Below are 13,831 nucleotides of genomic sequence, written 5' to 3'. Positions count from 1 at the left end.
ACGACGCTACCACTGCGCCATCGGGAAGGCTACATACAGCTGTAAAAATGAATTATCCATCAATAAAACATATTATGCTGTTCTAAATTATATACCCTTCTTCACTCATGTGCCTCCTCTAGGGATGGACGATATCGGAAATTTGATGTATCGTCAAGAAAATATCGTCACAGACGATACGATACTTTTTCCGTATCGTTATATCGGCGACATATGGTCTCCACGAAATATATCGCCAAAATATCGTGACGATATATCACCTACACGATATATATCGCTAAAATATCGTGAAGATATATCGCCGACAAGATATATATCGCCAAAATATCCTATAGTTGATATCGCCTGGACGATATTTTTTCAATATCGCAAATTATCGTCTGGACAATTCATCGCCCCACACTAGCCTTCTCATCCCTTTTAGCTGCAAATATGTTTCTAAGGATTTTATTTTCAAATACTCTTAATTTATGTTTCTCTTAATACAAGGGACCAACCGTCTGTGTTAGAATAGTAAAATGCAATATGGTAGAACGAAGAGGCCATGCAAACGAAAGCGTTTCTGTTGAACACAGAAATAGGACCCCGTATTCCCCAATGTTAACCGAACACTGATTCATAAACGACAATGATTTCGCCCACACATTCTGCAACAATAAAAAAATATCGCCGACACGCCCATCGCAAGGATATTATCGATAAGGCTGCAGGGGAACGAAATCAATGGCTGCGAAATGGTCGAAGGCCGAACGTCTACCTCGCGGCGCCTGAGCGTATGCAACCAGCCGCGTAAGGCGTGGGATTTAGTTGGTGTCCCTCACCATATAAAGAAAAGCCGAAGGATGCCTGAGAGTTGGTTTATCCGAGGACGCGTCAGTTGGGCGAGTTTCGAGCATACAATGATGCAGACGTTTCTGCGGTTGGTAATCCATTGTTACCACAATATATGGAGATCTTCCGCACTAAAGTGGGAAAGTTACATAACTTATTACCATTAAGGGACCTATACATTAGCATGCCATTGTCTCAAGTAAGAAGACTGAATATAGTACAGTAAAACCTCGTTAATCCGGACTAATGAGGGGGGGGGATAAGTAGACCGGTTGAATGAAAGTCCGGATTAACTGAAATAATCTAAAAGAACAGTAGAAAGTGCATTAAAACTCAGTTCATAGCAAGAAAACACGTTTATTATGGTGTATTTAAAGGGCATATGCCTAAATTTAAGCAATACTGTGCATACAATGCAGTACGTACATCCGCGGTACCCATATTCTGCTTTCTTGTTTGCCTTTTGCCTGTCCGGATCAAGAGAAGTCCGGCTTATTGGGGTTCGAATTAACGAGGTTTTACTGTATTTGCATTTTTCTTATTTTATGTTGCTTTTCTGCCGACCTCCATGGCGGAGTGTTTAGCACAACAGATGTGTTCTTTGTAAGTGGCCATTCATCAATTTCATCACCGATCAACATCGTCGTCCCGAATCCCGATTAGCCAAAATTGGAAGAAAAGCGACGCTAAATATAAAGAAAGTCGCTTCTCTGCTTGATCTAAACTCTGATTTTTTATTGAGTTGGTGTTTTAAGTCCACTTTATGCACAGTAAGGCTAATCGGGACTGGACCTACAGTTTTAAAGTGGGATCCGAACCACTATGTGCCTCCACCGGGTATCGAACCCGGGACCTCTTGATTACAAGGCAACGACGCTTCCACTGCGCCATCCGGGAGACCTCTAAACGCTGAGAATGGATAACTATTAGATGACATTTACACTCAATCTTTCACTCGAATTCTGATCATTTGATTACGAAATCGTGGTGGTCACAATACAGCCCACAACCCCACACAATAAGTGTCAAAAAGAACCATTATGTATGACTGTTAAATACTTTATATACCTAATATATCCTTTGAACTATAGTTACAATACCTGTTCTAAGTTGCGCCTGCTGGCTGAATAAAATCGTTGCGAAATCTTCCAAACAAGTCTTGATTATCTCTTACTTCAGAGTATTTATATCCCTGGTACGAATTTAAAATTTAAAATGTAGTTCCCCCGGGGCAAATTTCGCGCCAATCTGTCTTGAGCTTCTGTGTCTGACAACCATTATCAGCTCGTCTGAATGGATAAACAGAAGAGAAACGTCGAAAGGAACACTCCTTCTCGTCCCTGAAGTAGCATTTTTTTTGTTTAAAGCAGCGCCTCTGGTGGCGGTACGAAAAACACCTCAGAATAATTTTAAATTATACATATAGACACAGACAGCTATTGCCAGAGCGGAAGTATTGAACTTTGTGCACACTAAGGCTAATCGGGACTAGACCTACAGTTTAAAGTGGGATCTTTACCACTATGTGCCTCCACGGTTTATAGAATCTCGCGACCCCTTGGTTACAAGGCGACGATGTTACCGTTACACCATTAGGGAGACGAAAACGCGTATGTAAGAAGGTATCGTGACAAGGCGAGACTATATCAAACTCGTCTAGCAAATACAAGTTGTCGCGCACAAAGTTTCACAGTGTATAGAGGCCATTAGGGCAAACAACTTTCCTTCATAATGTTTGACACCTCGTTTAGACGCCACGAATCCTCGAAAAACACAATATCATACTAAACGTATGTTACAACGCTGCACAGACTCACAGTTGCCAGTAATTACAATGACCACTTTCCAATTAAAATGAATAAAATAAACTATACCTTATCCATTAGTAATGAGGTTCATGTGCCTGAAGAAGTCACGTAGTCAAGTTTGAGTTTTAAGCTCACTTTATGAACAGAAAGACTGTAGTTTAATGTGAGATCCGAATCACTGTGTGACTCCACCGAGTATAGAACCAAGGACCCCTACATTACAAGGCGATGACGTTACCTCTATGTCATTGGAGAGGACTGGGGAGGGAGAGAGCATTATTATTATTATTATTATTATTATTATTATTTCAAATATTATGTCTCATTATTTCCTGACGAAACCGATATCCTCGTTCCGTTATGGGGCAATTGGAATATATACCCCCCCCCGTATTTCGTAGACGCCAACGTACTCCATGGATTGTATTAAAGTATCGCTTGTATTCTACAAACCACGTTTCACCACTGTGTGTATGTAATATTCAGTGAATTTGTAGCAGGGTGCGAAATCATTTAAGACCGGAGGGGTGGGGGAGAAAGATCTTAATTAACAAACCCCCTCCCCCACAAACATACATGAAAATTATACGATATACATATTTATAATGTTATTAAAATTAAAAATAAATTACTAAATTAAACATATATTATTATTATTAATTACACAAAAAATAAATTTGTTACTTTTATCAGATATTATAAAGTAGCAAACTACTTCCTTTACTAACTGGTTAAAGATGCTAATAAACTATGAAGTAGTTGAAGTGGTTTTATTATGTGTAAGTTTTTATTTAGTTTTCGCTTTATGTTAATAAATCAATTATTATTGATACTATTGATTTGCATTCTTCTTCTACTTTTATTGTGCGTATTTATGTAGATTTGTTATTGATCTCTTGAGAGAGTAAATTCATTGAACACTCACAACTACACTAATTTGTGTATGTTTTCGATATTATTCTTAGTACAGTATGTATATTTGAAATTAAATGTAATTGCTTATCTTTTGTTTGTTGTAACAAGAACTCTCCCCCCCGGAATTTTTTTGGTGGGGGGGATTTTTGAGGCCAAGATTGTTGGTGGGGGAAATCCCTCCCCCGTCCCCCCAGGATTTCGCACCCTGAATTTTGTTGAACCATACCAGCCTTTGGGAACATAGGTTTACATGAAAACGTGAATTTGCTATGTAAGCTGCAACTCGCTGGCAAGAGAGAAGTTGAAAACGTATGACAGAAATATTGATTGAATATGATAGATGCAGCAGTAAAAGGACAGGATTTTGAATAATTTCAAAATGTTGCCTTTACAGGTGCTTCGCATATTATGACTGCGTACCAACCTAATTACCTGCAAAAAAAAAGAAAGAAAGAAAGGTATTTTCAAAGTTTATTTAAAGTAGTTCAAAGTTGTGGAAATAAGCACATGTACACAAACTATTTATGTGCGAAAAATTCTATAACACTACTTCAGAACTTCGGAAACTTTTTAAACGCGATTAAGTATTTAGCATTCTTTTAGTTCTGTTTTTCACCTCACAAAATTCTGTCGACTAAAAGTTCCCCTCTTTGTGCTTCAAGTTTTACTTGCGATGCCTCGTTCTCATGTTGTATTAAACCGTACTTCCAGCCACCCGTAGTTAGAATTGATCTCCAAAGGGGGCCCTCACGGGTTATCAGGGGGGGGGGGGGGCTTTTCAGACTAAGTTCATTCTCGAAAGTTTAACATTATTAAATGAAGGTAAATTACGTGTGGGGAGAGGGGGGTTATCAAGTTAATGTAAACCATAAAATTTAGAAATATCATGCAAATACTACAGTTTTTTTCTATATCTTGTAAAACATCTCTTGAAGTGTTAATTGACTTATATTGGCATCATCCCTTACTACACACTCCATACTACTTTTGATGATGCAGATATTTATATCATATAAGAAAAAATACACAATATTCAATCAGAGTGCCTACAGTACATTCCACGCCTGTCCGAAGCAATAAAACTCCCTCGGTTCCCATAAATTGGGAGCTGTTTACCTTTGACGCAGATGTGGAAGGATCAGCCAAGGTACAGATAAAGAAGTTCCCTTAAAAAATAACTTTCTAAAGTCTAGAGAATCTTCTGTCTAGACTTCGGCTCATAAACAAAATGAATGAATGTAATAGCTGCTGTCTGCATTTTCACTGCAAACAAATTATACAAAAAATAGTTTTACATAAGGGGCTCAACCCCCCCCCCCCCCCGGCTGGCTACGGGCCTAGTTGCAGCTAACTGGATGTTCACTTACCTACTACACTCTTTAATACGTACACGTCTTCGTTACATACTGCAGTAGAACTGTAGAGCTACACAGGATTGCCTATAAGAACTAGCTCATATCAGTCGAGTCTCTTCTAGTATTTCAGGGCTTACTGGGGTAATAAGGTATCTAATGTGGCTGCCTTTTAGCCCAAGATCACTTATATTTTTAATAAATATGTATTTAAAGAGGCGATACTAACACGTGATCATAACAGTCTCTTCACCCTGGTTACGTCACTTGTTCTGAAGAACGATTAAAAGGCAGGTCGAAATTCATTCATTTGTCCCCAGTAATAACGTGTTGCTGATCACTTGTGTCCGTTAGGAAGCTCTCAGACCGAAGTGACAAGCGACACGCGGCACATGCCGCATGAGGATTTCGCCAATTGAACGCAGGATTGTCCGGCCTGTCATGTCGCTACAGTGGGATACGCTGATGTTGATTAGTTCGTTCCCAAGCGACACGCGACACGTCTGTCCTTCGAGGTTTATATTCATTGTCGTAAATCTTATAACCTGAGTTTAACAAACAAATTAAGGTTAATATGTTAATATTGGCACTCTCGTGAGCACTCAGTAATAGTAGGTGCCAGTTGTAGGGTCGGAGATTTCAAACGTAAGGGCCACGCGACACGTGTCGCTTGTCACTTAGGTCTGAAATCTCCATTAGGCGCATTGCACGTCACAACTACATCTGGTACCTAATATTACTAAGTGCTCACGAGAGTGCCAATATAAACATATTAACCTTAATCTGTTTGATTAACTTAGGTTATAAGGTTTACGACAATGAATATAAACTTCATAGGGCAGATTAAAGAACATCTAATAAGTAATTTAAATAATACTAAAGAACATAGGCATAACATAAAAAAATATACTACAATCAAATAATAATGATTGATCAGTTCTTGCAACGAACTACATTCGGCCATTGCACAGAGTTTCCATGTTTTATTACTTTTCCCTATTATTTTGCTTCTATTATGCACTTTGAAATTAAGCGGTATTGCGGGCACCTAGTGATTCTGAGCTCACTTAATACCTTAAGTCCAATCCCGATTAGCATATCTGTACAGTGGGCTTCAAAGCTCAAATTCGAACTAATTGATTAACTTAAATGCTGAGCTTCATGAATATTCATAGGACTATGCTTATCCGTCTCTTTTACAGTGGAATAGTGGATAAGAAGGTAAATTTTCAACGGTTTATTATTGAGAATAGCAATAATGTTCACGGAAATATACGATATTTTATCTTGTGGCACAGAAACCAAACCATAAAACTATTCATTGTGTTGTTTTGGGAACGCCTACGTGTTGCTTTGCGTCAATTGAGTTTAATTAATTTAAGCTCATCACAAGAGGAAAGTAATTACCAATTGAATGCCCTTGCACGTGCTAAGTGCACGACATGCTGAAAAAACAAAGCAATTCGTGCAAACGATTCCAGAGGCATCTGTCGGTAGTAATGAGCAACATCTCGCGTTGATTATAGTCTGTGTCCATCATAGCTTAACCGAATTTTCCACGGCCGATAATTACAATATTGTTTTCTCCTTTGTATCCCTGCTCCTGTCATTGAAATGTGCGAGACGAAAGACAACGACGTAACCTTGGCCTGTTTTTTAAAAGTCTTTTGTTCAGTGGATTTGGTTCATTTCTTTTTCGAGGGCTTTAATTGCTCTTCTACCACCTCCCTTAATCAACAGTGCTTATTTTCCTGCCCAAGGCAAGTGCAAGGGCAACAAACACCTGACTGATAATGAATGACAAGATCAAAATGGATTTACCTTGATAGAAACTGCTTGTCACCAGTCACAAAGGTATTAAGGTGTGCTAGAAAGGTTTCAGTGTGTGTGTGTGAGAGAGAGAGAGACAGAGAAGCTCAGTTCTATTCATTTGATCGCTGTAGTGATTAGATAGTTACGTTTACAGATACAATGTATTATGTAGCATTGTGTTAGTACACCCAACGGCGAAAGAAACGGTAGGCGAATTGTCCACCACCATTTTCATTCGGTCTGAATTACACAATGTGTTGACAATGAATTGAAATAAAGACGTCAATAAGCGGAGAACAATGTCTGCTTCGAACCAACACAGTTTCATTCCTTAAAACAACACAGGATGTCGAATAAGAAAGTAATGAAAATAGCAGTGGACAATTTGCTTACCATTATCTTTGCCGTTGACTGTACCTTCAGTTAAAAGACGATTGTAGTTTCCTTTCCGTGCTCTCACATTTTTTAAAACAATGGCAAAAGACGAGAGAAAGAGAGAGAATAAAATCATAAAAGAAAAGTATGGAAAGAGATAGATACTCATCAGTAGCAACGCCTGAGAAATTTTAGGAGAGGGCACAGTGACAGATAAGGGGTCCACAAAAATCATCAGAAGTTCGTGAGTTGTTCTTTTACAACCTGAAAGCCAAAAAGGGGACTATTCTCTATTCACGATCGTGGCTCAGCCTCTCCCTCCTTTAAGCAATTGAGTTGGTGTTTTAAGTCCACTTTATGCACAGTAAGGCTAATCGGGACTGGACCTAAAGTTTAAAGGGGGAACCGAACGACTATGTGCCTCCACCGGGTATCGAACCCAGGACCCCTTGATTACAAGGCGACGACTGCGCCATCGAGGAGCCTCACCCCCCTTTTAAGCGAAACTACAAATACACATACATGAAGAGAGAGAAAAGCAGATTGGCAAACACAAAGAGAGAGAACGGAATACAGGAACAGATACATACATAGAAGGAGAGAGAGACAAGTGTCCAAGATAGAATACAGGCAGTGATTTTAAGAAAGAAAGAGAGAGAGAGAGAGAGAAAGAAAGAGCAAGAGAGTTAGAAAAACATAAAAAAAGACTGAATGAGAGAGAGAAAGAAAACAGAATGATAGAGAATTAGGAAAAGAGAAAAAACATACAGGATGAGAGAGACCGAGCAAGGGAGTTAGAAAAAGAGAATAACGGACATAATGAAAGAGAGAGAGAGAGAGAGAGAAAAAGAGTTAGAAAAATATAAAAACAGACAGAATGGGAGAGAGAGAGAGAGAGAGAGAGCAAGAGAATTAGAAAAAGAGAAAACATACAGGATGAGAGAGAGAGAGAGAGAGAGAGAGAGCAAAAGAGTTGAAAAAACATAAAACCAAACAGAATGAGAGAGAGAAAGAAAACAGAATGATGGAGAATTATAAAAAGAGAAAAACATACAGGATGAGAGAGAGCGAGCAAAGGAGTTAGAAGAAAAGAATAACGGACAAAATGAAAGAGAGAGAGAGAGAGAGAGCAAAATATTTATATAAAAGGAGAAAAACAAACATAATAAGAGAGAGAGAGAGAAACAGATTGAGAGAGAGCAAGAGAATTATAAAAAGAGAGAAACAGACAGGATGTGTGTGAGAGAGAGAGAGAGAGAGAGAGAGAGCAACGAAGTTTGAAGAAGATAAAAACGAACATAATAAGAGAGAGTGAGAAAAACAGAATGAGAGAGAGCAAGAGAATTAGAAAAAGATAAAAACAGTCAGAATGAGAGAGAGAGAGAATCAGGAAAGCACAACCACGCTCAAAAAAAGAATCCGGAATCACAGTTTGTTGCAGCTGTGACCCAGTGCGTGGCAAACCGAAACGAAGCATTTACATAACTCGGGACGACACGCAGAGATTTTCAGCACACAAGGACAATGCTGGGTGGCCGATGCCGCGAGTATCCTCGTCGAGGCGAAGGAAGGCTGCTCCTCCCCACGTAAAGTGCCGTAAAAGCTGTAACGGCCGATCTCCGCTTCCTACATTGTGCGACCAAATATGGACCCCCAGCACTGACTCACATGGCCTGTTAAGGATTCACACCCAAGGGGAACAACTGTCCGTATGTAGAAAGAGGGGAGAGGGGTCTTTGGCCTGCCATTAATATGTGAAGCCTTCAGATAACAGGCAGCGAAATGAATACACGGAGCATCAAAGATCAACGTCTCTTTCTCCATATTGCCATCGCTAAGAATCATGAAAATTTCTTTCTTAGTTCTTTCTAGCTCACTAATAAAAGTAAAAATACGTGTTGGATTATATAATGTAATTTTTTAGAACCGTAGATAAGTTATAATACATTTACTGAAACTACATGAGGATGGTCAAGTCCGATAAAATTTTAGTTATGTCTAGTACCGATTAGCCTTTCTGTGCATAAAGTGGACTTAAAACAACAATTCAATGAAAACCAAATTTTAAAATATCCGATATCCGTTCCGATGCCCGCGGATATCCGCATATTCAGATAATCCGTGTAGTGTATGCATATCGCTATGTCCCTTTTCAAGTTCAGTACGTTATTCTAGTAAGAACGATTTCTGAAATAGATCTGAAATAATAACGAAATTACCATTCACAACATTTAAAAATAATGAAACAAATGTGACGAATACTGAATTTAGTAATACAGAGATCTGTTTCAGAAGAAAGGGATCACTTTTAAGGAATATGCTATCCATAAACGGATAAACGGATAGATTGGATGCCGGATTTGTTGAGAAAACGAATAAAATAATATGCTGAGAGTCCGTAACAACGGATGAAGGATAAAACTACCCGAATATTTCAGATAGGGTAACTTCGGTGAATAACGCCAGGCGGGAAATAACGCCATTTCAAAGTTTCAACTCTGAAAACATGGACGCATGTAAAGTCAAGGTGTGACTCACCGTTGTGTGATAAACAATGGTGCCTGGTAGCATTGCTGATAAGAACGGTTGCCATTGTTGAGCCTTCATTTAAGAGAAACACTTTGAACAGTGTAGACCAGGCATGTCAAACTCAAAATATGAACTGGGCCAAATAGTCAGTAGTGTTAGATAGGGCGGGCCGCAAGGAAAAAAAATTAAATTATCTTTATTACTTTATTTTAAAGAATGACTAACATAACACTTAATAAAGTATATTGAACATTCATTGAAACTTGATCATTGCTTCTTGCCTGACAGCTGGCATCTTTTTTCTGCCACCAACTTATCAATATCAGGAGACATCTTTTCAAAGCAGCTACTTTCAGAACACAGCTAAGATGAACGTCTGAAAATTTGGATCTCGTTGGTGACTTGTTTCCTTTCACGAGTGAGAAACGTTTTTCACACTGGTAAGGGCTACCGAACATGGAAATTATTTCACACGCAAATTTCCGGGTTTCTGGAAAACGTGCAGGAAAGTACTTGTAAAAGTCAGGGATACCCACTTCGCTGTACTTTTGTTTCAAAGTTGAGTCGCACTGAATTTCAATTACTTCCATCTGCAAATGTGCTGCCACTTTTTCTACGTCAGTCGTAAACAGGGCTGAAAACAAGGAGATCTTGTCTTCGGAAGAACGAACATCGTGGAACCTTTTCCCGAATTCAGTATTCAAGACCTGATTTCTTTCGGCGTACTTTTTGTACAAAACAGGGTCCTTTGAACTTGATCTGTATTTAGAACAAGTTGGAAAGTGCGTCAAGTCTTCGTTTCTTAACTGTTTTTCCCAAAGCAATAACTTACGCTCGAATGTTTTGACTTGATCATTCATATTGGTGATTAATTGATCTTTTCCTTGCAGTTTCAAATTTAAATCTGACAAGTGTTTCGTTATATCAACAAGAAAGGAAAGATCTTGTAACCACGTTAGTTGCGAAAAAAGGCTGGTGTCTTGTTCTTTCATTTCCAAAAATTGGCATATTTCATCTTTCAAGTTCCAGAATCTTTCAAGAACCATAGAACACGATAGCCAGCGCACTTCTGTGTAGTAGGGCACTCCAGAATATTCGCTTTCTAAATCTGTTAAGAAAGCAGAAAATTGTCGCTGGTTTCAGCCACGGGATCTTATGAAGTTGATAGCTTTTTTCACAGGCTTCATCACACTTTCCATGTTGATTACTTTTGAACACAAGACCTCTTGGTGAATGATGCAATGCACATGATGGAACATGTGTTTATCACAGGTTTCACGAAATTCGTTTTGCAATTTTGTCACAAAACCATTGTTTTTTTTTTTTTGTCATTGAAGGGGCACCATCCGTAGCTACACAGGATAACTTTGACACAGGTAAATCATACTTCCGCAAAAGTTCACGAACAACAATAAATATATCCTCACCGGTAGTAGTGTCATGCAACGGTACAATGTCCAATAGCTCCTCATCACAAGCACGAAGAAACACAGCTAAGTGAGCTACACCACCAATGTCTGTACTCTCATCACAAGCGATGGAATAAGCAATGAAATTTGACACTTTTGTTTCAATTTGATCACTCAAATCACAGGCCAGTTCGGTTACTCTTTCAGCAACCGTGTTGCGGGATAGTGCAATGCCTTGAAAAGCTTTTACACTTACAGGATTAACTATTTCAGCAGCTTTTACCAAGCACCGTTTAATAAACTCGCCTTCGGCAAAAGGTTTTGAGTGTTTAGCTATCAACTCCGACAATGCGTAGCTTGCGCGTACCGCAGCTTTGCTTTCTTGAGCTACTTTAGTAGGTTTTCGGGCGAAGGCAGCTTGTTCCTCTTTCCCTTCTACCCTCCCCTCATTCTAGATTCCGGAGGGAAAACTGCGCAGGCAGACGACTTAGCCTTGGACTCTAAACAACTGGTAATCACTACATTCGTCAACCACCCCAATAATGCAACACGACCACCTTTTTTCACCTACCGACGGGTATATCCTGTCCAAGAGGAAAACGTGTGAAATTTCACATCGTCTTATATAATAACACAGATATTTTAGCAACTACTACATCTGAAGGCTCTACTATTTAAAAACAGGTAATAGCAAAGGGGCCGCACAAAAATATATCGAGGGCCGCATGCGGCCCGCGGGCCGCGTGTTTGACCTGCCTGGTGTAGACGTTTGAGTTGAGTTTCGAGGAAAAAGGGTCCATATTTTCATCGCGCCAACAAACGTGAGTGTTTTTCTATTGTAGGATTAGATTTTAAATGTTAACAATGCTGTATGTACACAATACGTTTATTACGTAAGTGAATGATGTGTGTTCGGTTTTCATGGTCGGTGTCGTAAGTTTAGAACAGTTGGTTAAACTACAGACTGTTGTTTCGGGAAATAACGCCATCATCGTGTCTGGGTATAACGCCACTCAATTTAAACTCAAATTTAAAGAATTGTTGATTTCGAAAATAGGTTTATCCTTGCTCAGTTACTTTCGAGGCGTACAGATATTTATTCTCGGCTAATTTCCTCTTTCAGATGGCGAGGAAATGTAGAAATATACGGGCCAAATGGTCAGTAGATGACTTGAGGCAAGCTATGGCGGCCATCAAACAAGGGATAGAAGATAGCATATGCTGCACGTTCCTCGCAGAACTTTGAGGGACTAGGTATCGCGAAAATACAAAAAAAGACTTTTTCTTCTAATAACTTAGTACAGTAATTATTTTTCCTAGTACAGTTTAGTAAAGAAAATGTGAATTTTTTACTTGTAATTAGGATAATGTGAATGTTTTACTTGTAATTATGAACATGGCGTTATTACCCGACAGGTCTGGAAATAACGCCATTTTGCATTAACACAGAATTTAGTATTTTATTGCTTTCATTATAACAGTGCAATCAATATTTTATTATTACACAATAGAGGAAAGTTCATTCTCCTATACATGTAAGTTTCATGTTCCTAACAATAAAAATGTATGAGTTCTAGAACGAAATGACCAAGTGGTGGCGTTAATCACCGAAGTTACCCTATCCGTATAATTAAGATAATCTGAATATCCGAGTAATTCGGATATGCGAATATTTTAAATTCAGATAGAAAATTATCTGATACCCGGATAGAAATGCTTGTAGCATAAAGTTGTAGTTGTTGCAGTGGTACATTGGAATGTGATAAGTAGATCTCGTATTTTAGATTCTTAATCTATTTTTTTCCTTTACAGCTATGTAAGAAATAATAAGTTATGTCAACGTTTCGTTTAAAAACACAACAACTGATGAAGTTTTATAGTGCCTAAAAAAATATTTTGCTTGTTAAAACCTATTTTAGGTTTATGCGCCTAAATCAAGCCTTTTCTAGGTTTTTATATATATTTTCAAAGATTTTACAGGATTTTTATGTCACATAGAAGCATTTGCTTTGTTTGGTTACGAGAAAATTCAATGACGAACGTGTTCATGGTGATTCCTCAAAGCTCTAAACAAAGCAAAATGTCTGGTGCCACTGTTACCTGCAAAATACAAAGTGGTCTGATCCGTGTGGTCTTGCTCACTTTCGAGTCTCTTACGTGCTTTGTGGCATTCACGTCTTGCAAACTAACATTTCAGTATAGAAGTTTGCACCACTGACTATGTTTTTGTTGAAAGATTATTTTCAGTGTATAAGATGATCCTCACAGACAAAATTGCGGAGTTTGACTGTGGATAACATGAAAAAAGATTGTTGCCTAACTATGCGGCGAAGAGTGGATTTTAATATCAAATTTCCAATGGTAAGTTCTGCCATCGCCGTAGGGTTAGGCAACACACATAACGTTATGCAAGGTAGTGCGTATTTCAGGATATAGGTGTCCATTTTCATTGCCGGTGCCTATACCTAATCAGCATTTTTCAGGAATTTTGAACTATTTTCAGTTTTTTGAACCTAATTCAAGATTTTTTTGGACCTATTTTAGGATTTTTGAACCTATTTTAGAATTTTTAGAGCCTATTTTAGGAACCTAAAAAACACACTTTTTAGAACCTAAAAATCAGAGGTGTAGTGATAAGCAATGTCTCATGTATTTTGCTTGTGCATTGCACCGTGTCGGAAAAGTACGTAGGGGTTGGGTGGAACCTGGGTTTCACATATTCTTGATACCTGCTATAGGGAAGATGATATGGTCACGATCACGCTCAATGTACCCATTGACGAGAAATTCCGTGACACTC

The 13,831-nt window shown here is 38.6% G+C and overlaps 2 protein-coding genes across 2 annotated transcripts in view; one reads left to right on the top strand and one right to left on the bottom strand.

Annotated features, from left to right (window-relative positions):
- Positions 1 to 1,974, bottom strand: part of LOC145993771 (ciliary microtubule associated protein 1A-like) — a 48,664-nt gene extending 46,690 nt beyond the window's left edge. The window contains exon 1 of the mRNA XM_083129548.1: positions 1,932 to 1,974. The gene's annotated coding sequence lies outside the window, so the exon portion shown is untranslated. The remainder of the gene's footprint in view (positions 1 to 1,931) is intronic.
- Positions 1 to 13,831, top strand: part of LOC145993770 (uncharacterized) — a 97,277-nt gene that overhangs the window by 20,476 nt on the left and 62,970 nt on the right. The window lies entirely within an intron of this gene.

Source organism: Lepisma saccharinum, chromosome 10, assembly GCF_977018435.1.
Source record: "Lepisma saccharinum chromosome 10, izLepSacc3.1, whole genome shotgun sequence".
NCBI lineage: Eukaryota > Metazoa > Arthropoda > Insecta > Zygentoma > Lepismatidae > Lepisma > Lepisma saccharinum.
Note: the sequence above shows the minus strand (reverse complement) of the source record. Positions and strands in the feature narration are given on the sequence as shown.